The sequence below is a fragment of the Schistocerca serialis genome, chromosome 3, assembly GCF_023864345.2.
Source record: "Schistocerca serialis cubense isolate TAMUIC-IGC-003099 chromosome 3, iqSchSeri2.2, whole genome shotgun sequence".
Lineage (NCBI taxonomy): Eukaryota > Metazoa > Arthropoda > Insecta > Orthoptera > Acrididae > Schistocerca > Schistocerca serialis.
In genome coordinates, this window is record NC_064640.1 from 201464683 (window position 1) to 201488048 (window position 23366).

The 23366-nt window shown below is 42.7% G+C and overlaps 1 pseudogene; it reads left to right on the top strand.

Annotated features, from left to right (window-relative positions):
* The first annotated feature begins 639 nt into the window (after window positions 1–639).
* On the top strand, window positions 640–757 carry LOC126472011 (5S ribosomal RNA; annotated as a pseudogene).
* The last annotated feature ends 22609 nt before the right edge of the window (window positions 758–23366 follow it).

Below are 23366 nucleotides of genomic sequence, written 5' to 3' on the forward strand. Positions count from 1 at the left end.
AGGGAGCAAGCGTTCCTAGAATTCAAAATAAAATACCAACACGCACCTAAGGAGAAAGACGTAAATTTATTTTTAATCAGCATGCGTATGACTATGAGGAAACCCCACAAACCATTTTAGTTGAGTCAATAAACCATATGGAATTTTGGAATTAAGTGATGAATATAAAATTCAAAAATGAGAAGTTTAAGAGTAAGTCTGAAGAGGTTGATATTATTTGAGATTGGTTACCTCAGGGGCATGATTTATATCTTTTTAATCTCAGGTTTTTAATTTTTTACCACGTTTCTTAAAAACAGCAGGTCATTTTAATGAATACTATTTATATTAAGTTCTCTCTCTCTTCGATGCTGTAAATCTGTCGATGATGGAAGAGTAAATAAGGACTTTTATCACAGTGACTCAGTACTATGCAGAAATTATTGTATGAGTAATATCAGAGTTTGTTAATAAAGAACTATTTTCCAAAATTTTCGCTGTCTTCACCTTAAAGGCGAAATATGACAGCTTGTAACAGGAAAGGGTTTCTTAATAAGAAATGAGGAATTGCTTAACGTTCTACGATATGTAGAAACGTTACGAGTTTTTAAACCATTACAACTTTGACTAAAGGAAAAAAAATAATTCTAGCCAAGAGTTGCCAACGGCCTTACCGCAGTGGTAACACCGGTTCCCGTTAGGTAACCGAAGTTAAGCGCTGTCGGGCTGGGCTAGCACTTGGATGGGTGACCATCCTGTCTGCCGAGCGCTGTTGGCAAGCGGGGTGCACTCAGCCCTCGTGAGGCAAACTGAGGAGCTACTTGATTGGGAAGTAGCGGCTCCGGTCACGGCAACTGACACACAGCCGGGAGAGCGCTGTGCTGACCACACGCCCCTCCATATCCGCATCCGGTGATGATGCCTATGAGCTGAGGATGACACGGCGGCCAGTCAGGACCTTTGAGCCTTCATGGCCTGTCGGGGTGGAGTTTAGTTTAGTTTAGTGCCAAGAGTTAGTGTATTAGAGAAGAGAATTAGTGCTACAGCGAGTTCTTCAGCTGGACTGGAAGATTTCTCGAAGAGGTTGTACTTTTTTTGTAAGTTGCAAAATATGCGCAAACTAACCTACAATAAGGTCTGAATTTGGCGCAAACATTAATCAAACTGTTATAACGACCTAAACTGTCATGTTCCGCAAAAATACTATTAATGTTCTTCTTCTTGTTGTGGTTGAGGAGCCACAATAATATTACTGTGACATCTTCGTGTAGTAAAATATTTAAGTAGTTCGAAGTCAAATCGAAATCGGCCGTTGACAACTTCCCACTGGCGCCGCGGTGCGAACGAAATTCAGTCGCGCCGGCAACTCCGACCGAACAGTTCTAGGCCCTTCAGTCCGGAACCACGCGGCTTCTACGGTCGCCGGTTCGAATCCTGCCTCGGGCATGGAGTGTATGATGTCCTTAGGTTAGTTAGGTTTAAGTAGTTCTAAGTCTAGGGCACTGATGACCTCAGATGTTACGTCCCATAGTGCTTAGAGCCATCTGAACCATTTTGAAATTCGGTCGCGTCACCGTATGTAGGCTATACCTGAGAAAGCGCGCAGGGAGTCCGTCGCTGTCGCTCCTTGGGCAATGCACCTTAAGTCGCTGCAACTCACTACACTCAATATTGAAACGTTTTGTGTTTCGTAAGCTACAGTCTCTTCATTGCAAGTGTCCCGTGTGTTTTCTACTTTTTCTATGCGTCTTATTATGAGGACAAAACTGAAGTTGCTAACATTTTATCTTTTTTACAATATAGCTTAGACTTCATATCCTCACAGACATCGAGATGATTAGAAAATATTTGGATTTAGCGTTAAGTGGTCGTGTGGAGATCGGGCACTTGCTCATTCGGACAAAGGTGGGGAACGAAATCTCCAGTGTCTTTTTCCAACGCAATCTCCCTGCGTTTGGCTGATGCTTTCTTAGGGGAGCTGTGGGGAAACCTTAATCTAGATTGCCGCACTGGGATTTGTACCGCACTTCTCTAGACTACAGTGGCATCCTTCCAACCATACGGTCATTTGCTCGATATTTCAAAAGAGTAAGCGGATATGTACAAAGTGAGATTACGCGCTACAATACGCTAGTCTCAAGATTAGTCTCAAGAACAGTCTCAAGGGCAGTTTTGCGTAACTATGTCTTTATTCTGGATGTGCTGTTCTCAGCATCTCAGAATTATGGAAATATGGGAAAAATTATTTTCTTATCAGCTACATTTGTGTCTTAGCCTTACAGAAACTAGGCAGTGCACTGCCACATAACGTATGGTTTACTATTGGATAGGAGGATGACAACTACGTGGAAGCAACGTGCTAAGAACTGAGCCTCAGAGTACATTTCTCCATGATATCTCGTTTCCACAGATGATTGGTTGCTGTGTGGCTCGATAGCTACACGAATAACGTATGAGAGTCCTTTCTGGGAAATTCTTCTGTTTCATTTTCAAAAACAACAAATCTAAATGAAACGTATCCAACACACACACACACACACACACACACACACACACACACACACACACACACACACACCCTTCAAATAAGTATGAAGTCGCATGGCAAAGTGTACACATGTATGTAGTAAGCGATAAACTTTTTTCCTTTCACCATTTTGTGTGGGTTGTCACTGAGAATAAGTTTTCCGAACGTTTGTAGTTATGTGTAAAGTTTATGGCAAGTCACTGTGTACTATCATTCCCAGGTACTGGATGACTAAAGTAAGGGTATTCGCGCGTCGCTGGCTACGCTGCTTTTTTTCCACCCTCTTTGAAAGGTAGGTGTTTCTTATCCCCAGACACTAGGTGGTGTGTGTACGAAGTTTGGTTGAAATCGGTCACGTGGTTTAGGAGACATAGAACATACACATATACGTATTCATTTTTATAATATGCCAGGTGATCAAAAAGTCAATATAAATTTGAAAACTGAATAAATTACCGAATAATGTCGATAGAGAGGTACAAATTGACACACATGCTTGGAATGACATGGGGTTTTATTAGAACAAAAATAATACAAACGTTCAAAAAATGTCCGACAGATGGCGCTTCATCTGATCAGAATAGCAATAATTAGCATAACAAAGTAAGACAAAGCAAAGATGATGTTCTTTACAGGAAATGCTCAATATGTCCACCATCATTCCTCAACAATAGCTGTAGTCGATGAATAATGTTGTGAACAGCACTGTAAAGCATGTCCGGAGTTATGGTGAGGCATTGGCGTCGGATGTTGTCTTTCAGCATCCCTAGAGATGTCGGTCGATCACGATACCCTTGCGACTTCAGGTAACCACAAAGCCAATAATCGCACGGACTGAGGTCTGGGGACCTGTGAGGCCAAGAATGACGGAAGTGGCGGCTGAGCACACGATCATCACCAAACGACGCGTGCAAGAGATCTTTCACGCGTCTAGCAATATGGGGTGTTTTTTTTTTTTTTTTTTTTTTTTTTGTCCTAATAAAACCCCATGTCATCCAAGCATGTGTGTCAATTTTTACCTCTCTATGTACATTATTCCGTGGTTTATTAAGTTTTCAAATTTATACTGACTTTTTGATCACCCGGTATATGAATATGCTGGCCAGGGTGGCCGAACGGTTCTTGGCGCTACAGTCTGGAACCGCGCGACCGCTACGGTCGCAGGTTCTAATGCTGCCTCGGGCATGGATATGTATGATGTCCTTAGGTTAGTTAGGTTTAAGTAGTTCTAAGTTCTAGGGGACTGATGACCTCAGAAGTTAAGACCCATAGTGCTCAGAGCCATTTGAACCATATATATGCATATTGTGTATTTTCGTTACGTACTATGTTTGATATTATTCATCTTGTAAACAGCAACTTAACATGTTCGGTGGACGATATAGATGATGAGAGCTCGCTAGCTAATTATCACGCAACGTCATAACCGAAGATAGTATGTGTGTTGATAGTATCTTTGTTTCTAATGTTTGATTTCCTTCACACTCGTGTCTTTTGTCGTCGCTAGTCCAATTCACTGAGTGTTTCTGTCTGTGAACCGGAAGTAAAGAAGGCACGCTGGAGTTTATAAAGAACTACTGAGCTAAACAGGAAGTCCACCTCAGAAGATTATCTCAATAAAAATATGAGAGCAGATGATTAACTTACTCAATTTGAAAGCTAGTCAGTGTGTAATAAACTGATAAAATTTGCCTAAATTGAGAGTGTAAATAATTTATTGAGATGCAAACGCTTGAAAGTGACGGTGAATTTCGGTGTTAGGTTTGATTACGAAACACCGCGGCTATACATTGCTTAGGGTATTGGATTAGCGAAATTCAGATGCTAATCCGAACATCCAGATTTGTGTGTTCAGAGGTTTCCTCAAATCATTTAAGATTAACACTGGGATTAGACCTTTTGGATTTCTTTCACGTTCTTGTCAAGTTGGAGCTTGTGCTCCGTCTCTAATCACTTCAGCGTCCACAGGACGCAAAATCCTGACTTTCTCTCCATTCCTCCTTCAGTACTTTTAGAAAATCTGTACGAATTAGCTCGTCTAATTTTGAAGCTCTTGTTATCTTTTTCTCTTTGCAAAATTAGCGCGGTTTTTCTAATGCCACCTACTACAAAACACCGAATGATTTTCTTTTCTTTTTTTCCCCAGACAAGTTTCAACAGCTATTTCTGGAAAATGTGGGTTTTGAATGGTTCCTAATTATTGTTTTCGGCCTAAAAATTTCAGTATGCACGAGTGGTTTCGATGTCATGTCTCGCGCTTAAGGTCATCGTTTAAGATTTGGATTTAACAGGTGGTACGTTGTACATTTTCAGCACAATCACTTACAGTATAGAAGTAAGTGATCTAATTCTGTTATTTTTATTCGTACGTAAATATTATAGTGAAAATTAAATTTCACATGTGTTCGCAAGACACGGACCGCGTGAGGTTCTATCCCAGACTAACGTGCGGTATCCTATAATCAGTAGGACTGGGGGCTCTTTTTAAGGCACTCGATTCGCGGATGGGCAACGTTTTATTAAGTTCCTTCCAATGCACCTGAGTCTGACATCTACTATTCCAACAACTACATTCATTTCACGGGAGATTTAATGAAATACAGCTGAATTTCGTAGTCATTTACAACTTCCCGCACATAGCTATAATAGAAATTATTTGTTTCCAAACACGAAAGCGATAATTCAGATTTGATGTGAATAATCGGTTTGTAGCTAACTAAGTGGTATTTCTAAGCTTATCTATGCACAAATTGCACGAACTTACGAATAACGAATTCATCAACGAGAATAGCATGCTGTTTCATTGTCATACCGGACTGCCTCTCAGCGTGAGCGCTGAGGTTCCTTTGCGCCTGCGGCTGCGCCTTTGCTTGGGTGAAAGCTGCGCGGCTGAGGCGATGTCCTCAGCTGCACTCACGACGTCATGCTCAAGGAATCGATCTGGGTGAGGCTCAAGAAATTCCCGCGGAAACTGGGCAACTACCTTGGCCCACTAACGATGCGTCCTCGATCGAATGAACTGACTTTGCGGCGGAATCGATCTGAGAGTTAAATAAAGAACCGATGTTTCGTTTGTGGCTTTCTCCCAACTCCCAACATTCGCGAGAGCTGTCAAAGTTAGACTCGGATCTCTCGGACACGTTTTAACTAACTAATTTGTTACATGTTCGGTAGGTGATTTTGCAAGATATATCGCGTGACGTATAACAAGTCAGTTTTTAGACATTAACTTAAAAGTCTGAAGACATTTACAGATGAGTTTACATAACCGAGAAGGCTATTTAGCTCGGTTAGACAAATACGCAACTTGCACAAAATAAGCTACAAGTATATAAAGAAAGGTCTGTCCCCGGAAGCTGAGTGGTCAGCGCGAAAGAATGTCAATCCTAAAGACCCCGGGTTCGATTCCCGGCTGGGTAGGAGATTTTCTCCGCTCAGAGACTCGGTGTTGTGTTGTCCTAATCATCATCATTTCATCCCCATCGACGTGCAAGTCGCCGAAGTGGCGTCAAGTCGAAAGACTAGCAGCCGGCGAACGGTCTACCCGACGGGAGGTCCTAGTCAGACGACATTTTTTTTTTCTAAAGAAAGGGTCTTCTATGAAACAGCTTTGCTACCAGTCTGCCATATAATATCAGTGGGTAAGCGATGAAAGATTTTGGTAGCACCATTATTTACCAGTTTCGAGGCTATAAGAAATTTTAATGGAGAGTAATTAAAGTCAATTTTTTTCTTGCAGCATTATCGCTATGTATGCCATTATACCTTCGGAACTGTAAGAAATTACTTGGAACACATTTCGTGAGAGAAAATGCCTACTGCGTTGCTGTATTAAAACACGCAACTCCTTAAACAATTATCTACCTAGATGATAAGGGTAAGCACCATTAATTTTACGACAGAGTTTTGTGTAACGAAGACATACTTCCTTCAAGATGAGTTAGCCCAGAACAAAGCTGTGCGTGGACTTACTGAACGAAAATAAAAAAAAGTTGATTTGTCTCTCTCCAATAAAGTCAAGTAGTTGGAACGAAAATTATTTGCCTCTGTCATTCACATAACGGTATATTAGAGAAACCAACACTTTTCGTATAAGTCAACCTGCAAATAGCGCTATATTTCCCGCGTGTTCAAAACAAAACACGCTAGTACTTATTAATGAAATCTCGAATAACGAATTTCATTTTAACTTCCAGATGATATAGTTGTTCTGTCGTTACTACTACAAGAAAATGCGCGTTTTTTTTAACAGACACGTTTCGCTTTGTTGCGGTAAAGCATTACCAGTAGTCAGTAATTACAGATATTTACAATTTGATTTGTTTCTAAGATCGAACAACAGTTCGTTAAAAATTTATTGGATTTTACGTACGGTAATTGCTGGTCGGTTTCCCGCCTACATCAGGAAATGCCGTCTGCTAGCGCGTCTTTGGTGTCTTTCTTCATCAGACACTGATACTTGTAGCCTAATTTTGCGTTTCTCTGCAGAACTACGGATATCTTACGTTTTACACAGCACACTTTTTCGTACACCACTATTTACTGTTTATTTTTATGCTTGTAAGTGTGCATGTGTTTTGTAGTGTTGCCTGTCTAACATTCCGCCAGTTTGTCTTCTACCTACACCATTTTTTAGTTAATTATATGTGTTATTCTATTTCATTTCGTTGCTTTGTATTTACACTCCTGGAAATGGAAAAAAGAACACATTGACACCGGTGTGTCAGACCCACCATACTTGCTCCGGACACTACGAGAGGGCTGTACAGGCAATGATCACACGCACGGCACAGCGGACACACCAGGAACCGCGGTGTTGGCCGTCGAATGGCGCTAGCTGCGCAGCATTTGTGCACCGCCGCCGTCAGTGTCAGCCAGTTTGCCGTGGCATACGGAGCTCCATCGCAGTCTTTAACACTGGTAGCATGCCGCGACAGCGTGGACGTGAACCGTATGTGCAGTTGACGGACTTTGAGCGAGGGCGTATAGTGGGCATGCGGGAGGCCGGGTGGACGTACCGCCGAATTGCTCAACACGTGGGGCGTGAGGTCTCCACAGTACATCGATGTTGTCGCCAGTGGTCGGCGGAAGGTGCACGTGCCCGTCGACCTGGGACCGGACCGCAGCGACGCACGGATGCACGCCAAGACCGTAGGATCCTACGCAGTGCCGTAGGGGACCGCACCGCCACTTCCCAGCAAATTAGGGACACTGTTGCTCCTGGGGTATCGGCGAGGACCATTCGCAACCGTCTCCATGAAGCTGGGCTACGGTCCCGCACACCGTTAGGCCGTCTTCCGCTCACGCCCCAACATCGTGCAGCCCGCCTCCAGTGGTGTCGCGACAGGCGTGAATGGAGGGACGAATGGAGACGTGTCGTCTTCAGCGATGAGAGTCGCTTCTGCCTTGGTGCCAATGATGGTCGTATGCGTGTTTGGCGCCGTGCAGGTGAGCGCCACAATCAGGACTGCATACGACCGAGGCACACAGGGCCTTCACCCGGCATCATGGTGTGGGGAGCGATCTCCTACACTGGCCGTACACCACTGGTGATCGTCGAGGGGACACTGAATAGTGCACGGTACATCCAAACCGTCATCGAACCCATCGTTCTACCATTCCTAGACCGGCAAGGGAACTTGCTGTTCCAACAGGACAATGCACGTCCGCATATATCCCGTGCCACCCAACGCGCTCTAGAAGGTGTAAGTCAACTACCCTGGCCAGCAAGATCTCCGGATCTGTCCCCCATTGAGCATATTTGGGACTTGATGAAGCGTCGTCTCACGCGGTCTGCACGTCCAGCACGAACGCTGGTCCAACTGAGGCGCCAGGTGGAAATGGCATGGCAAGCCGTTCCACAGGACTACATCCAGCATCTCTACGATCGTCTCCATGGGAGAATAGCAGCCTGCATTGCTGCGAAAGGTGGATATACACTGTACTAGTGCCGACATTGTGCATGCTCTGTTGCCTGTGTCTATGTGCCTGTGGTTCTGTCAGTGTGATCATGTGATGTATCTGACCCCAGGAATGTGTCAATAAAGTTTCCCCTTCCTGGGACAATGAATTCACGGTGTTCTTATTTCAATTTCCAGGAGTGTATATACTGCGTGAGAGTAATGAAGAAGTGATTTTTTTTTTTAAATAGGTGGGCAGGCAGAAGCGAAGATGAGTGGACGTAAGTGCATAGTAGTGTGATGAAGAGAGAGGATCAGGAAGTGAAATGAAATTGGTGAGGTTGGTAGGGGAATTCGACTTGCTGTTTCGACGATCCAACCAAGACTGGTTCAAATGGCTCTGAGCACTATGGGACTCAACTTCTGAGGTCATCAGTCCCCTAGAACTTAGAACTACTTAAACCTAACTAACCTAAGGACATCACACACATCCATGCCCGAGGCAGGATTCGAACCTGCGACCGTAGCGGTCGCGCGGTTCCAGACTGTAGCGCCTAGAACCGCTCGGCCATTTCGGCCGGCCCAACCAAGACTGGATCTGCTTTCTTCACAAATTCAGGCACACACGTCACACTAAATAAACATGGAAATGTCAGAAAATTACGAATTTTGAACCGTGCCCATTTTTCTGTTATTTATTTCCTTTTTGGATGATCAATTTGAATACAACAGTTTTTTAAATTTGCGCTTGCATGTTGACTAGTGTTCTATCGTCATTTGTACGTCGAAATATTTTGAATATCAGAACGTTCAAAATGAATTAAAAGCAATACAGATGGAAACAGTTAAACTTTAACTAAGTAATTCGTGAACTAATTACTAAAATAATATGTCGTAGTGAAATACATATATTTGGTCAGCTCCAATAACCACACACGAAGCCGTGGTAATTTATAAACTAGTTGTAATTGTACTTTCACCATCTTTGGATAATATAAATGTGTGATAATTTTTTTAATGTGTAACACTGATGTACTCGAAGGACACACTTATTGTTACTCTATTATTATTACTATTATTATTATTATTATTATTGCTGTTATTGTAACTGATAGTTGCAATAAGTAGATAATAAATAAATAATAAATAGATATCGTGGACCTTTTTGGGGCCAGGTATGAGAAGTTCTGAGGAGGGAAAGGAAAACAGGGTGTGGGGGCGAGCAAAATAATTAATGTTTCAAAAGGGGAGCTCAACGGGAAAAGTTTGAGAAGCCTTGTTCTAGAGTACGTGTCGTATGTAACAACGGCATCTAATAAATAAATAAGATGTTTCTGTCAAATCTCGAGCTTTCGCTCGTCCCGCGATCTAGTGACAGGTATTACACTGTAATTTATTCTGGTGAGAAATTTTCGATATGTTTGGTGAAATCTAAAATCGGCTAAGAACTTCAACAGATTTTTGGTAACAACCTTTCCCCGCTATCTATTACGTACATATATGCTTGAAGTCAGATTACGAAATCTTGCATAGGGAGTTATCTTCCTCTTGTCTTGAAGGTAAAATATGCAAAATTTCATCAAGATCGAGATAAAACTGGAGATTTGTATGAATTACAGACAAACTTTCCTTTATGTATAAAGATAGGTATCGTTGACGTCAATCTGTTGTAGAGTTATAGAACATGTTTTATGCTCAAGAACTGTGAAATTTTGGAGAACGAAAATCTCCTCTATAAAAATCAACAGTGATTCCGCAGAGATCTCCCGACACAGCTCGCTCTGTTCCTCCTCGAGCTCCACAGCACTGTATACTACGCTGCTCAGGCAGATGCCGTGTTCCTTGACTAGAGAAAGGCATTTGACACCGTTCCGCACTGTCGTTTAGTGAAAAAATACGAGCTTACCGACTATCGTACCAGGTTTTCGACTGGAATCAAATCTACATGACAGATAGAACTCAACAAGTCGCTCTAACGGAAACAAGTCGACAGATGTAAAGGTAATTTCTAGAATACTCTAAGAAAGTGTGATAGGACCGTTACTGTTCACAGTTCATATAAATGATCTGCTAGAAAGCGTCGGCATCTCTTTAAGACTGTTCGCAGATGATGTGGTTGTTTGTAAGAAAGTAACAATGACAGAAGACAGAATCGAGTTACAGAATGACCCGAAGAGGATTGATGAATGGTACAGGCTCTGGCAGTTGACCCTCAACGTAAATATCTGTACATGCAACATATTGCGCGTACATCTGAAGAGAAATCCACTACTGTACAACTACACTATCGATGACAAATTGCTGGAAACAGTAGCTACCGCGAAACACATAGGAGTAACTATCCAGAGCGACCTTAAGTGGAATGACCACATAAAATAAACAGCTGGAAAATCAGATGCGAGACGGATTCGTAGGAATAATCTTAAGCAAATGTAACTTATCCACGAAGGAAGTGGCTTACATGGCGCTTGTTCCACCGATTCTTGAGCACTGTTCATCAATCTGCGATCCTTACCAGGTAGGACTGATAGAAGAGGCAGAGAAGATCCAACGAAGAGCGGTGCGTTTGGTCACAGGTTAGTTTAGTCGGCGCGAGAGCGTTACAGAGGTGCTCAACAAACTCCAGTGGCTGACGTTATAACGGAGGCGCTGTGCATCGCGGGGAGATTTGCTACTGAAATTTCCAGTGATTCTTTCCAGGAAGTGTAGGAAAACATATTATTGCCTCCCACATACATCTAGCGAAATGACCAGACTTACAGAGAATAATTCATCCCACGCGCCATTCGCCAGAGGAACTAGGAAGGGGGGATTAGTTACTGGTACCGGAAGTACTGTACGCCACACACCGTTGGGTGGCTTGTGGAGTATGATGTAGATGTGGAACTTACCTTTCTGTTGGACATTGTCCACTTTCACCTGCCTAGGAATGGCGTATGGTGAACTGCATCTTACGGACTGTCTGTATTACCAGTTGTTGGCAATACGGTACAATATCGATGGCCTTACTGGAATCTAGCAAGTCACAATCGACATGTTTTTCTGCAACTACTTAATACACGGGCGTGCTGAAATATAACGCTTCAAAATTTTTTCTGCGAAAACTCTAAAGGCCTGAGAGGAGTGGGGTCGCCCCCGAAAAGGTTGGGGTCGCCCCCGAGAGGGGTGGTGTCGCCCCCGAGAGGGGTGGGGTCGCGCCAGAGAAGGGCGGGGGTGGGGGTAGGGCTTGGGGCGCAGAGTGTAACAGAGTGCCTGCTTTCATTGAACTACTTATACTTCGTTTATCTAAGAAAAAACTTCCGGTGAAAAACAAACTTTACTGACATTCTGCATCATTATGCTACATATTTATTTCTCAACATATGCAGTCTGGCGACAAACACATTTCTCCCAACGAGTGACCAGTTTCCAGAATGGGATTTTCACTCTGCAGCGGAGTGTACGCTGATATGAAACTTCCTGGCAGATTAAAACTGTGTGCCGGACCGAGACTCGAACTCGGGACCTTTGCCTTTCGCGGGCAAGTGCTCTACCATCTGTGGCTAAGCCATGTCTCCGGAATATCCTTTATTTCAGGAGTGCTAATCCTGCAAGGTTCGCAGGAGAGCTTCTGTAAAGTTTGGAAGGTAGGAGGCGAGGTACTGGCGGAAGTAAAGCTGTGAGGACGAGTTGTGAATCGTGCTTGGGTAGCTCAGATGGTAGAGCACTTGCCCGCGAAAGGCAAAGGTCCCGAGTTCGATTCTCGGTCCGGCACACAGTTTTAATCTGCCAGGAAGTATCAGTGACTAGTTTGTTGATGAAATCACTGTAGGATGAATTTGTTGAGGGAGACGTTATCTCGCCTCTGCCTGCACCGTTTCTTCACTCTCAAAGTGAAGTCCCAGAAGGTGTTCTTAAATTTTGGAAACGATGAAAATCAGATGGGGCCAAGTCGGAACTCTATAGAGGATGATCGATGACAGATGTCGCAGCGGTTGTGTGTGGTCTGGGATTGCTATGCTAAAGAAGATTTTGCTTCATGTATGCACGTGCTCTTCGAATTCTAAACTCGATCACAGTATACTGTTTCTCACGCACCGACATAGGTACGTTAAATATTTCCATGTTACGCGCTACAATTCGGACCCCTGTATCGGCAGGAGGTTGAAACTCGCGCTAGTAATACGCACGATATGTAGTACCTCAAGCAATATTGACAATACAATGAAAAATTTGGTGGCGTTACATTTTCGGCACGGCCTCTTATTTACGAGATACGGTGTGTGAAAAAGCGAGCCGAGTTTCACACGAGTGACAGGAGTGCAGGCGGCACTGGTGTTATGTAAATTAGCGCGCGGGCACGAGCGTGGCACGCGCCAAGACCCGTTCCTCAGTTCCCACGATAGCTGCAGGCTTTTAAAGAAACAGCGGAAGCCCGCTAGCCGCTCGGCTTCGTGCACAACGGTTCTGGCAACGGGGCGCGCTAACCTGCCGTATCACTCATTTCCTAGACACATATTGCTTTGTGCCTGTTATTTTGCTTTTACATCCAGGATGTAAGCGTGCAGTCTCGCGATAAGGAATTACACATAACCAGTTCTTCTCCCTAATACTATCCAAATTCGGCGATAAAATTTCTTGGTTCAAACGGCTCTGAGCACTATGGGACTTAACTTCTGAGGTCATCAGTCCCCTAGAACTTAGAAATACTTAAACCTAACTAACCTACGGACATCACACACACCTATGCCCGAGGCAGGATTCGAACCTGCGACCGTAGCGGTCGCGCGGTTCCAGACTGTACCGCGTAGAACCGCTCGGCCACCCTGGCCGGCTAAAATTTCTTGCATCGCGAAGTTACGATTGCACTATGCTCTGTTTATCTTAAGTAACACGGTCGTAACATTGCGGTATGTATTCCTGCAGTTTGTTGTGAAACGTCCTCTAGAAAAATTAATGAATTACTGTGCTGATAAACCTCTTACATTACTTGATTTCCAAACAGCTGAGCAGAACTGAACGTACTCAGACATTTCGCTCTTTCCCTGTTCTGATCAACACTAAACTGACACACAATATTTTTAGCGCAACGCAATCTGACTTTTAATAATCCCTACAAAAGAATGGCCCTGACTAACAATAACCTATACCTTTCACAAATCACTTATTTCACAAAAATCTTCGTTACTCAAACTACTGCAATACAGCGAGCGCCAATACTGCCAGCTAAATAAAAGATTCAAACTACTGAAAGCACTATTGATGGGCATAGTTAGCAAATGAAAGATTTTGACAGAGAACAAACAATGTATTTACCTTAATAGTGTTCAAAAGTCATAATATCTATATCAGTCCATGATATCTAATATTACAAATTTACTGTCTCTGTCCAGATCATCCGCTCTCAAAACTCCGCCATCTCACTCCCCACATCCACCACTGCTGGCGGCTCACCTCCAACTGCGCAACGCTACGCGCTGTTAACAGCCAACTGCCCAACACTACAATAGCAAATTCCAACAATGTCACCCAGACACAGACTGCACACAGCACAGCCAGTGATTTTCATGCAGAGCGCTAGGTGGCGGTGGCGTTACCAAAATAAGAACCTAAACAGCCTATTTACAGTTGTTACGTCATTGGATTCGCCTTCCCGCTGAATGTATATCACGCCCTGTCGAACGTAACTGTGTACGATTATAAGGGTACATTATAGCCCAATAGAGAGAACTCTGTAAAAGCGGGTTGGGTTGGAAAAGACGGAGCAATTTTGATTTTCTGGTATGTTTTATGTACTACCCCTCTCGTTCAAAATCCAAGTCTTAGGCGTTCTCCCCATTGTGCGTTATCCGCCATCTCGAAAAAACCGCTAAGAAATAGTCCTTTATTTCAATGTTTTCCCAGTATCTCGCTCCCAGTGCATTTTAGGCAAAAATACGTCATTATCAATTTTAAAGAGCATTAAATTTCCTGTAAGGTTCATGTATAGCGATCTGGAAAATTCGGAACAGCTAGTGAGATACGAGGCTGTGAAAACCTGCAAAAATTTCAAGAAATTGCAAGATGTTAGATATGGCAGTGGTTTCACCTTTAATAACTTTAGTCCAGTTTTGTGCATAATGCATAATAACCGGATTGTACAGCATCTGATTTCCTTCGTGATTAACGAGAAGTATTTGTAGTTAACGAATAACTTGAAAGACTAGAGGAAACTGGCAGTACTGTGAATTCAGTATTTCTGCGTGATCACATAAAAAAGAAAAAAAGCTGTTGAACCAGAAAGGATGTGAAATTGACAGCTTCATCTTGACACGGTTCAAAAAATGATCCCATATTTTCACGCTAGAGGTCACTTCCGCGATACCAAATGTGCTCAACTGTATATGCAAGATATGCTGATTATTGAGGATAAAACGGATCCATTAGAATTTTAAAAAATTCGCAACTGGTGACTATTTCACAATCAGACGCTCTGACAAGTTTTGGCCTGGGAGATAGTCGAATGTGACAATTGAGCAAACTCATAAAAACAATGAAGAGTTACGTTGGGCTGATTCGTGGACAGCGTTCTCACTCGCTGCACTCTGAGGTTACCTGCATTGCAAACTGTTGGTGATGAAATTGACAACTTCTGCAGATGTTAATCGGCTGCTACAGAACAACATACTGACGTGAGACGTTCTCGTATCACCATGGATAATAGTGAAGTTAATAAACCAACTCAGTGGTTTTCCAGCTACAATGCTCTTCCAACTCTTAAATACTTAATGTGAATAAGCAATGGTGTGATTGGAGGTATAGACGCCAACTGCATCTGTCTTGTGAGACCTGTTCTAGAGGAATGATTAGAATTGTGAACAGCAATTCTGAAAGATGTATTTCCGACGTAAATATGCAGTGGTGGCCCTGGCAGTAGTTGCTAACCACATAAACACGAAGAAAGGAAAAGTAGCTCTCGATCACCTCATGCTTTTTCATATGATGATCGTCTCCAAGCAGTCTTGCTCCCTTTTCATTGTCACGTCTTTTTTCCCCCTGAGGAAGGCATTCGCAAAGGGCAATGTCCACATATTGCTCTGCCTTACGCCCTTACCAAGTGGCACAGAAATGGGAAAGAGCAAAGTTGATTTAGTAGATGGTGGCTATCTCCTACACAGAGTTCACTGTAATCAGAGAGAATGTTTCTCTGCTATTTTCAAAAGATTTGTGACCTACGTATAGCAGCATCATGGTCAAAATGCTGTGGTTGTCTTCCATGGGTGCCCCACAGAAGAAAATAAAAGGAGCACAAAATGCAGCGAAGGAGCTCCTCATTCCAGGCTACAAACTTGCGCAGAAGTCCTCTTTGTGGTACCATGTTTCCGCAGATGCCAAAGGATAAATTGTTATCGAATGAAAAAACAAAAAAACCAAATCCCATGCTATCTCATTTCTTCAGAAGGAATTTCAGTGGGTACAAATGGTCACCAAGCAGGCGACAGAAGATGCAGATGTGTTAATTGTGAAAACTGGCATTTCGTTGTCTTCTGAACACTATTCTGTTTTTGTTATTGGGGAAGACATTGATCTCTTGGTTTTTGTGACGGTTGCAACGCCAGACAATGTGTTCTTTTGTAAATCTGGAAGCGATAACATAGGAATAGGAGATGAGCTGTATTACAAAACATTCTTCAAATATACAGTAGAAAATATTCTATTTCAATATGCGACAAGTGGCTGCTATACCGCCTCCGCTCTGTTTGGACAGGGAGACACTAAATTTTGCACCACACTTCAGAGTGATGCTTCCCACAGTAAAAGTGTTCCTATACTCGAAGATACAGCTGGAAAAAGAGAAGATGATAGACACAACTGAAAATTTCCTTGCGATACTTTATTAGGTGTCACTAACACTTCTATACATGAGTTGCGATATCTTTGCTTTTATAAAGCTGCTACAAACGCCACATTCGATTTGGCACAGCTACCTCCAACAAGGGACGCAGTTCAATGCTATGCATAGCGAACTTCTGAAGTTCAGACGCGGATAGTATATGCAACAGACGTCCTCAAGTGGTGCTGGAAGGAGGATATTGATGGTCTAACTCCAGTGCCAATGAATAAATAACTAGCTCCACAGGCATTGCTAAATATGATTGTGTTGAAATATAAGTATATGTAAAAATGTCGAAAACTTATTTTTCAGAAATAATTATTTCCCACAAGTACACGAATCTCATGAATTACATACACATATTGCAAACATAATGGCTTGAAGATGATACTACATTCAGTACGAAAAACGAACCTATAATATTTGAGTACAGCAATAGTAGTGTCCCTCTTGACACACGTCGATTAAATATCTAGGCTTAACGTTGCAAGACAACATGAAATGGATTGAGCATGTAAGGATTGTAGGAAGAAAGATGAGAGGTAGACTTCGGTTTGTTGGGAGAACGTTAGGAAAGTGTGGTTCATCTCTAAAGGAGACCACGTATAGGGCGCTAGTGCGACCCACTGTTTAATACTGCTCGAGTGTTTGGGATCTGCACTGGGTAGGATTAAAGGAAGTCATCGCAGCAATTAAGAGGCAAGCTGCTACATTTGTAGGCTCGAACAACACGCAAGTGTTGCTTCGGGACCTCAAATGGGTCTCACTGGAGGGAAGAAGACCTTCTTTTCGAGGAGCATGGTTGAGAAATTTTAGAAAACCGGGCTTTGAGGCTGACTGCCGAACATTTCTACTGCCGCCAACTTACATTTCGCGTGAGGGCCATGTAGATGAGATTAGAGAGACAGACAGTTGTTTATCCCTCGCTCTATCTGCGAGTGGAACATGAAAGGAAATGACTAGTAGTGATAGTAAGTACTCTCCGCCACGCACCATACGTTGGCTCGCGGAGTATGTATGTAGATTACTATTTTTGATTGAGGATAGTATTTTCAGTTTGGAGTGCAACATTTCTCGATGTGTATAGTATGGAGTTGTAAGTAGGCTGTGTAGATTTTTATGTTGGTAATGCCACGTAACGCTCTGTATGAAAATCACTGGCTGTGCTGTGTGCAGTCTGTGGCTGGTTGACATTGTTGGAATCTTCGCTTGTGTACTGATGGACAGTTGGATGTGAACAGCACGTAGCGTTGCGCAGCTGGAGGTGAGCCGCCAGCAGTGGTGGATGTGGGGAGAGAGATGCCACAGTTTCGAAATGTTACTATAAGCGGACGATCTGGACGTGTGTCTGCCAGAAAAAGGAAATTTTTAAAGATGGATGTCATGAATTTATATATATATATGACTTTTGAACATTACTGACGTAAATACGTTGTTTGTTCTCTATCAAAATCTTGCATTTGCTAACTATGCCTATCAGTAGTTAGTGCCATCAGTAGTTAGAATCTCTTATTTAGCTGTCTGTATTGGCGCTCGCTGTATCGCAGTAGTTCGAGTAACGAAGATTTTTGGGAGGTAAGTGATTCATGAAAGGCATAGGTTATTGTTAGTCAGGGCCATTCATTTGTAGGGATTATTGAAAGTCAGACTGCGTTGCGCTAAATATATTGTGTGTCAGTTTAGTGATGATCAGAATATGTAAAGAGAGAACTGCCTGACTACGTTCAGTTTTACTCAGCTATCTTTTCATCAAATAACGTAGAAGTTTACTAGCACAGTCATTCATAATTTTTCTAAGTGGAAGTATCAGAGTAAACAGAAATATTTTGTATGAATCTTGAAAGAAATAAAATCCTCTATAATATCGGTTATTATGTATTGTGCAAAAAAAAACTGCATTAAAAAAGTTATGAAAGCGAAATTACTGACATATGTAACTTTTTGAGACTTTTTGACATTTCTGCAAGTTTTCAGAAGCTAGTAACTCAGTAGCTGTTCCGAATTTTCCTACATGTTGTACATGAAAATTGCAGGAAATTTAACGCTCTTTAAACAGATACTGACATATTTTTGCCCAAAATCCACTGGAAAGGAGTTACTGAGGAAAGACTGAGAAATGGGTCATTTCTTGGCGGTTTTTTCAAGGTGGCGGATAACGCACATGGGGCAAAAGGTCTAAAACTTGGATTTTCCACGACTGGGCCAATACGTCAAAATATCCTAAAATCAAAATTACTCCACCTTTCGTAATCGAAAATGTTATCTCTACTGCGATACCCCCCATGAACCATGGACCTTGCCGTTGGTGGGGAGGCTTGCGTGCCTTAGCGATACAGATGGCCGTACCGTAGGTGCAACCACAACGGAGGGGTATCTGTTGAGAGGCCACACAAACATGTGGTTCCTGAAGAGGGGCAGCAGCCTTTTCAATAGTTGCAGGGGCAACAGTCTGGATGATTGACTGATCTGGCCTTGTAACATTAACCAAAACGGCCTTGCTGTGCTGGTACTGCGAACGGCTGAAAGCAAGGGGAAACTACAGCCGTAATTTTTGCCGAGGGCATGCAGCTTTACTGTATGATTAAATGATGATGGCGTCCTCTTGGGTAAAATATTCCGGAGGTAAAATAGTCCCCCATTCGGATCTCCGGGCGGGGACTACTCAAGAGGACGTCGTTATCAGGAGAAAGAAAACTGGCATTCTACGGATCGGAGCGTGGAATGTCAGATCCCTTAATCGGGCAGGTAGGTTAGAAAATTTAAAAAGGGAAATGGATAGGTTAAAGTTAGATATAGTGGGAATTAGTGAAGTTCGGTGGCAGGAGGAACAAGACTTTTGGTCAGGTGATTACAGGGTTATAAATACAAAATCAAATAGGGGTAATGCAGGAGTAGGTTTAATAATGAATAGGAAAATAGGAATGCGGGTAAGCTACTACAAACAGCATAGTGAACGCATTATTGTGGCCAAGATAGACACAAAGCCCATGCCTACTACAGTAGTACAAGTTTATATGCCAACTAGCTGTGCAGATGATGAAGAAATTGATGAAATGTATGACGAGATAAAAGAAATTATTCAGGTAGTGAAGGGAGACGAAAATTTAATAGTCATGGGTGACTGGATTCGTCAGTAGGAAAAGGGAGAGAAGGAAACATAGTAGGTGAATATGGATTGGGGGGAAGAAATGAAAGAGGAAGCCGCTTGTAGAATTTTGCACAGCGCATAACTTAATCATAGCTAACACTTGGTTCAAGAATCATGAAAGAAGGTTGTATACCTGGAAGAATCCTACAGATACTAAAAGGTATCAGATAGATTACATAATGGTAAGACAGAGATTTAGGAACCAGGTTTTAAATTGTAAGACATTTCCAGGGGCAGATGTGGATTCTGACCACAATCTATTGGTTATGAACTGCAGATTGAAACTGAAGAAACTGCAAAAAGGCGGGAATTTAAGGAGATGGGACCTGGATAAACTGAAAGAACCAGAGGTTGTACAGAGTTTCAGGGAGAGCATAAGGGAACAATTGACAGGAATGGGGGAAAGAAATACAGTAGAAGAAGAATGGGTAGCTCTGAGGGATGAAGTAGTGAAGGCAGCAGACGATCAAGTAGGTAAAAAGACGAGGGCTAATAGAAATCCTTGGGTAACAGAAGAAATATTGAATTTAATTGATGAAAGGAGAAAATATAAAAATGCAGTAAATGAAGCAGGCAAAAAGGAATACAAACGTCTCAAAAATGAGATCGACAGGAAGTGCAAAATGGCTAAGCAGGGATGGCTAGAGGACAAATGTAAGGATGTAGAGGCTTGTCTCACTAGGGGTAAGATAGATACTGCCTACAGGAAAATTAAAGACACCTTTGGAGAGAAGAGAACCACTTGTATGAATATCAAGAGCTCAGATGGCAACCCAGTTCTAAGCAAAGAAGGGAAGGCAGAAAGGTGGAAGGAGTATATAGAGGGTTTATACAAGGGCGATGTACTTGAGGACAATATTATGGAAATGGAAGAGGATGTAGATGAAGATGAAATGGGAGATAAGATACTGCGTGAAGAGTTTGACAGAGCACTGAAAGACCTGAGTCGAAACAAGGCCCCCGGAGTAGACAACATTCCATTAGAACTACTGATGGCCTTGGGAGAGCCAGTCATGACAAAACTCTACCATCTGGTGAGCAAGATGTATGAGACAGGCGAAATACCCACAGACTTCAAGAAGAATATAATAATTCGAATCCCAAAGAAAGCAGGTGTTGACAGATGCGAAAATTACCGAACTATCAGTTTAATGAGTCACAGCTGCAAAATACTAACGCGAATTCTTTACAGACGAATGGAAAAACTGGTAGAAGCGGACCTCGGGGAAGATCAGTTTGGATTCCGTAGAAATGTTGGAACACGTGAGGCAATACTAACCTTACGACTTATCTTAGAAGAAAGATTAAGAAAAGGCAAACCTACGTTTCTAGCATTTGTAGACTTAGAGAAAGCTTTTGACAACGTTAACTGGAATACTCTCTTTCAAATTCTGAAGGTGGCAGGGGTAAAATACAGGGAGCGAAAGGCTATTTACAATTTGTACAGAAACCAGATGGCAGTTATAAGAGTCGAGGGGCATGAAACGGAAGCAGTGGTTGGGAAAGGAGTGAGACAGGGTTGTAGCCTCTCCCCGATGTTATTCAATCTGTATATTGAGCAAGCAGTAAAGGAAACAAAAGAAAAATTCGGAGTAGGTATTAAAATCCATGGAGAAGAAATAAAAACTTTGAGGTTCGCCGATGACATTGTGATTCTTTCAGAGACAGCAAAGGACTTGGAAGAGCAGTTGAACGGAATTGACAGTGTCTTGAAACGAGGATATAAGATGAACATCAACAAAAGCAAAACGAGGATAATGGAATGTAGTCAAATTAAATCGGGTGATGCTGAGGGGATTAGATTAGGAAATGAGACACTTAAAGTAGTAAAGGAGTTTTGCTATTTAGGGAGTAAAATAACTGATGATGGTCGAAGTAGAGAGGATATAGAATGTAGACTGGCAATGGCAAGGAAAGCGTTTCTGAAGAAGAGAAATTTGTTAACATCGAGTATAGATTTAAGTGTCAGGAAGTCGTTTCTGAAAGTATTTGTATGGAGTGTAGTCATGTATGGAAGTGAAACATGGACGATAACTAGTTTGGACAAGAAGAGAATAGAAGCTTTCGAAATGTGGTGCTACAGAAGAATGCTGAATATAAGGTGGGTAGATCACGTAACTAATGAGGAAGTATTAAATAGGATTGGGGAGAAGAGAAGTTTGTGGCACAACTTGACTAGAAGAAGGGATCGGTTGGTAGGACATGTTCTGAGGCATCAAGGGATCACAAATTTAGCATTGGAGGGCAGCGTGGAGGGTAAAAATCGTAGAGGGAGACCAAGAGATCAATACACTAAGCAGATTCAGAAGGATGTAGGTTGCAGAAGGTACTGGGAGATGAAGAAGCTTGCACAGGATAGAGTAGCATGGAGAGCTGCATCAAACCAGTCTCAGGACTTAAGACCACAACAACAACAACAACTGCGATATTATCGCTACATCAACCCGACTAGCACACACGCCTTGCTGCCGAATTCTTCTGTAGCTGCACCTTTCGCTCTACGAGAGGATTCAGATGGGAATACTTCTTACTACGGAACACGAAGCAACTTTATATTCATACCGTAGGGCAAGGCCATACGCATAATACTGACGTGACAGAGGAAGATAGGCCGTGCGGTTCTAGGCGCTTCAGTCTGGAACAGCGTGACCGCTCCGGTCGCAGGTTCGAATCCTGCCTCGGGGATGGATGTGTGTGATGTCCTTAGGTTGGTTAGGTTTAAGTAGTTCTAAGTTCTAGGGTACTGATGACCACAGATGTTAAGTCCCATAGTGCTCAGAGCCATTTGAACAGAGGAAGATACTGATTTATGAGCTTTGAAACAAGAAGTACGTGGTTAAAAATTTGACATGGTGATAGTAAAAACAGTAAAGATTTTCGGTGTTGTAGCATGCCTCAATGTATCATTCGCGCTACAATACAACAAAACAGATAACACATAAGTAGGGCCTGTTTCTATCGGTGTTACAACTGGTCGATGTGCAGTGCTACCATAGACTAATCGCTGCTCGTGCGTTTGAACGTAAGCGACCTCTACTACAAGGCTGCGTTCTCAGTGGCACCGACAACGATCGTTAGACGTCGTCGCCACACGTCGCTCATAACATCGGCCGATAGCGTGATTACAGTTTGCCCGATATTCTCCGTCAGTTTTTGTCGGGGTCAAAGACGTTAGGTTACGTTAGAATCTGTTCTGTGTATCAAGTGGGTTAGATTTTAACCTCGTAATGTCGGACGCATACCACAACGCCTCTGTGCTTGGAGATGGGTGCTGCATTACGGCTTTTTCTGTTAAAAAGATATCGAACGCATGTGAATGAGCCGTATCTCTCTCGAACAGTACGTGGCAAGTACTCTACATTCCGTCCTCAGTTCTCGGGATAACCATACAAGTTTTATTAATATATGAGATGACGGGAGAAACGTTCTGTTACATGCTCTAGATGATTCGTGGTGACTCTGAAAAGTAATATTTCGAACAACCTGTTTCGATGTGTTTATTTTAAGTTGTACAGACGTACGTCAATTAATCTTCAATGAATATCATATAGCATAAGTGTGAAAGACAAGCATGAAGTTTATCATAAGATACCCTAAACGTAAATGTCGTGTGACTACGGCAGACCGTTCGCCGGGTGCAAGTCTTTCGCTTTGACGCCACTTCGGTGACTTGGGCGTCGATGGGGATGAAATAATGATGATTAGGACAACACAACACCCAGTCCCTGAGCGGAGAAAATCTCCGACCCAGCCGGCAATCGAACCCGGGCCCTTAGGATTGACATTCTGTCACGCTGACCACTCAGCTACCGGGGGCGGATAAGATAACCTGAACACCTAGAGCACAGAAAAGTAGAAATACATACCGTTCACCACCTTTGCAGATTACTTCATACGACAATCACCACCCTACAGGCATAAAAATGCCGGTAAGCAGTAATAATAATTAGTAAACAGCTA